A 5,000-nucleotide genomic window follows, 5' to 3' on the forward strand; every position below is an offset into this window, starting at 1 on the left:
CGCACTTTATTTTGGCCTCCCCCAAAACCAGCTTGCCTGCCTGCAGTTGGCGCAATACGCTGCTGCCCGGCTTTTAACAGGCGCCAGGAGACGGAAACACGTAATTCCTTTCCTCTGCCCTCTGCACTGGCTCCCTTTTTGTTTTAGAATCGTATTTTAAATGCTCCCTCTAGTTTTGAAGTCCCTCCATCAGGCCTGATGGAGGGACTTCAAAACAAGAGGGAGCATTTTAAAGAAGTCATAGCCTCCACATTATTGCACAATATGTGTGTGTTTGTGTGTGTGTGTGTGTATGTTTACATCTCAGACATGCTACAGCATTGTTCTGCATCCAGGCCCCCTCAGGTCTCCTCCAGGGGCCTCATGTACTAACAAGTGCGTGGATTTCCTACCAAGAAAGTGCGGACGCGAAAATCTTGAAAGTTACTTACGGACAAAACAATCCGGATGCATCAATAAGTGCGTAACCAGGTTTTGCTGCGATATCTTGCGCACATGCACGAGCACACGGGGGCCCAAGTCTTCGCCTTGCCTCCTCCCTTAAATATTCTATATGAATATTCTAATTAGTATGAACAGACCCATTCGGTGTGCATTATTTTTCCTGTTATACGCACACCGTGAAGTCAATTATCCCGCTTATACCACGGTTGCCACACTGTCTGAAATTTATTTGAGGCATTATTTCGATGCTATAATGGCTAAAACAAAGGTTTTCTGTAGAACTAATTCCTTCCGCCACAAGAAGCTTCTTTTCATAACTTTCTGGCGAACTGCCGTTGCTAATTCTAAATTGAAGGTTGCTACGGCCAAGACACCGTTGATAGTTCTATCGCATTCGGTTGTCAAGTCAAGAGCCAGTCGTTAATTCTATCGCATTTGGTTGTCAAGTCGGTCGCCTCAATGTTCTACCCATTCGATATATGGGCGCGTCTGACTTGCCCACTAGATTATGCTACAGTTGGCATGATTCCTACACATGTACAGATCTCAATAGATTAAAAAAAATACCCCGCGCATCTTGGCGACATTCTAACTGCCTCACCTCGCCATTAACTTCATCAAAACAGGCACCTCGTCAATGTGCTCTCCTCCCATAGGAAACTCCCCTTGATTTATTTTCCACTGCGTTCCCATAGTTAAGCCTATTGATCCGAAAATATCCCATACTTTTCACAAGTTACGCTACTCTCTCAACTGATAAACGCTACAACCGCAGGAAACATCTCCTCTCGTGGGGAAGAAACGCCCATGTGAAACGGGCGTCCCTTTGCGCAGGGAATCTCTCTCTCTCTCTCTCTCTCTCTCTCTCTCTCTCTCTCTCTCTCTCTCTCTCTCTCTCACAAAGTTGACAGAGTTATGGTCAGTTGGGAGAAATAAACATGTTTCAAATTTGATTAGGTCTACTAAGATTTGCTCCAGATTCACTATACATTGCTGGTGTTTCCAGACGCGCGGTGCCACATGTGTCACTTCAGCGCGTAGCCTAATGCTTGCAACTTTTTTGTGTGTAATTTATGAACGTGCGTGCCTTGGCGCATTGATACACTGGAGTTATGCGGTCAGAAAAGTGACCTAATAGTGGGACTACTTCAGGTGTGCATATATAGACAGTTAATCAATACCCAATTTAGCGCGTCACAATGGGAGATTCCAGACTGCCGTGGTATAATGCAGTACAATGCAGGTTTCTCCCCAAATTATATTTACAAATCATTAGGCCTACATCAAAGCACATTGCAATGAGGCAGTCGCCAAGGCTGCCGAGAAATAAACGTTTATGTCGGGTATCAATATGAAAGATGACACATGCACACATATGCCACATGTAGGCCTATGAATAACTTGAGCCAATACTCAGTTCAAAAATTCACCTGTTAATTGATTGACTGATTTTACAGTAGCCTAGCCTTATTGAAAGAGAAAGACAAGCACTGCGGAGAGGACGTTCCCAACAAATGCGAAAAGACACATCGCAGATGTAGTCCAGAAAATATTCAATGTTTACTTTAATAGCTGCAAAATAGCCTACTTGAAATAATACTGCTGATGGGCATCCAATTTTGTTGTAGCCTAATTCCAGGATAGTTTCATGAGTCCGATTCATTTTAACCAGCTGCCTCAACAATAATATGGTTGAGGTGGGTTTCTTCTTCTTCTTTTTTTTTAAAATCACGCATCTCAACATTCAAATCCAGTTTTAACTGGCTGCATTTTTGCAATATTTCCGACCGCATACAGCACATGTAGTTGCGCTGTATGCCTCTGTGTGCCGCCAAAAAGACAAAATGCACCAGTTACAGCAACTTCCATGCTTACGCCGACTTCCACAGCAGTTTTCTAGTCTGAACGTGGCCGTGGAAAACGACGTAGCCTCTTACTGCAGCAGAGGTCGCCGGCGACCCTATTCACTTGTTGAAAATGCTGAACTACATCATAACAACATTGCTATGACTTTACAGAGAGCCATAGTGCTGCGCTAAGGGTTGCTTTTTTTGTGTGTAAGTGAGCTTCGTACATGAGGCCCCAGGTTGGCTGGTCCTGCCTGAAGCAAAAAGGGGATTGTGCGTTTGAAATTGCAGCGCCACGCCTCTGGAACAGTTTACCTCCCGATATTAGATTATCTGCTCCCACGACGTCTGCATTTAAATCTAGACTTAAAACCCACCTACCGTATATACATTGGCCTTTGCTTCTTAGATCTTAGTTTCCTTTATTTTTGCTTTTATTGTACCCTATGTATACTTTTAGCCCTTGCCCCTATAGTTTTAACCTCCCCTTTCCTTTTAGACACTGTTTTAATCACTTGGTGTATTTACATTTTTCTAAGCTCATTTTATGTATCTCATTAGTCAATACTGCCAGTGCTGCAACTGTACACTGTATGCAGATGTTTTCTTTATGTCTGTTGGAATGCTTCTAAAATGTGCTACTAATTATTTATTTATTTAGCTTTCTAACTAGCCTATGTACAGCACTTTGGTCAGTTTTGTTTGTTTTGAATGTGCTTTAGAAATAAAACTAACTTACTTACTTACTTACTTACTTACTTACTTACTTACTTACTCACTCACTCACTCACTCACTCACTCACTCACTCACTCACTCACTCACTCACTCACTCACTCACTCACTCACTCACTTACTTACTTACTTACTTACTTACTCACTCACTCACTCACTCACTCACTCACTCACTCACTCACTCACTCACTCACTCACTCACTCACTCACTCACTCACTCACTCACTCACTCACTTACTTACTTACTTACTTACTTACTTACTTACTTACTTACTTACTTACTTACTTACTTACTTACTCACTCACTCACCCACTTACTTACTTACTTACTTACTTACTTACTTACTTACTTACTTACTTACTTACTTACTTACTTACTTACTTACTTACTTACTTACTTAATATTGAGTTTTGAACCGTATGCTGCTAGACACCTGTATCTCCTCCAGGGCTCTTCTCTACTGCCATGCGCAACAAAATGACACGTAACGCTTCGTCTAAACTAGACCAGTGTTTCTCAAACTTTTTCAGATCGAGGACCACTTTGTGCCCCAAAAAATCTTCAGGGACCACCTGTCTACTGAATTGACAGTTGACGGGTGCTAATTTTGATGCAGATCACTTACTTCTTATTCACATTCACAAGCCTGGCTTATTGTGGTGAAAATGAGATTTCAGCTATGTTTGGTTTTGTAATAATATTACAAATATAGTCTACTGCTAGCTGGTCTTGGAAAAGTAGAAATCCCCTTGCGGACCACCTGAGCTCTGTCGCGGACCACTAGTGGTCCCCGGACCACACTTTGAGAATCACTGAACTAGACTAAAGCAAATAGGCGTAATACCTACATGCCTAAATGTTAGCTTTCTTTGTTACTACCGTAGCGTCCGTAGTTTTTTGTTATTGTTTGTTTTTTCCACATACTCGGGAACAAGTCTATGGAAGGTCTGCCCTTCTTTCTGATGGCGTTGGATTTCCATAATATAGCAACTCAGTTGCACTCAGAAAATGTCAGACGACTTAAGATTGGTCGCTTTCGCTCCACCAAAATCCTGTCACTATTAGGAAAACTGTTACTCACCACAATCCCTTTTTTAGCGTCAATATTAGGACTACTGTTACTATTACCAGAGAATCTCTAACAGGGAGAAGGCTCAGTCTCATTGGTTCCCATTGTAGCCAGTTAGCTTTGCATGCATACTGCAGTAACGAGCGTAGGCCAGTCCTTCATGTGGGAAAATGTATGGAATGGAAAGGGGAACCCATGCTAAATACATTGCTACTGCGATTTCCAGTCACAAATATCATCAACAAAACATTCCTGGTAAGCACTATGACTGTTGTTTAACAATAGGCTGTATTGACAAATCGTTCAGGTGAGTAGTTTTACAGCAGGTTAGAAGATTTCAACCTGTACTCGCTAGCATCGCGCTAATGTTTATGGGTTTGGCCCCATAAAAATTGAGCTTTTTGACCCAGTGTATAATAATCTAGTGGCGCAAAATAATCGAAACGCTACTCAAATGGGGTCTTATTATTTCTAGCTTCGAACTTAATATTAATATTTCAGGGCACAAAATTATAAAAAAAAATCACAAAAATTATAATGGTAGAAAACTCCATTGACACCCATTCATTTTGCACTGGCCCGTGGTTAGAGTTAGCCAGTTGTGGCTAGTAGCTAGTTCCGTGAGTGAACACCCCCTGCTATTACTAGCGTTCACCGCCACATTCTTTATCACAAAATCTACAAAAAAAAATCTGACCTAGTTCTTTTATTATTGAAACTCTTCGATCAACAGTGGCTCCAGCCAGAGACTGTCTTTAGGAGAAAATTACTGCAGCGTGCGCCGTGAGGCTCTTGCAGTTTCAAACTGGCGTGAGGCTACGTCATCGTGATTAAAGGGGCAGCCAATGGGCGAAGGCTACATCATGACAATAGTGTTTATGATTAATGAAGGAAATCTCGCCATCT

At 42.0% G+C, this 5,000-nt stretch overlaps 1 protein-coding gene across 1 annotated transcript in view; it reads left to right on the forward strand.

The window, feature by feature from the left end:
- The window catches only part of csf1ra (colony stimulating factor 1 receptor, a), a 67,270-nt gene that overhangs the window by 38,202 nt on the left and 24,068 nt on the right, over positions 1–5,000 (forward strand). The gene's annotated exons all lie outside the window — the stretch shown is intronic.

The sequence above is a fragment of the Engraulis encrasicolus genome, unplaced genomic scaffold (assembly GCF_034702125.1).
Source record: "Engraulis encrasicolus isolate BLACKSEA-1 unplaced genomic scaffold, IST_EnEncr_1.0 scaffold_26_np1212, whole genome shotgun sequence".
NCBI lineage: Eukaryota > Metazoa > Chordata > Actinopteri > Clupeiformes > Engraulidae > Engraulis > Engraulis encrasicolus.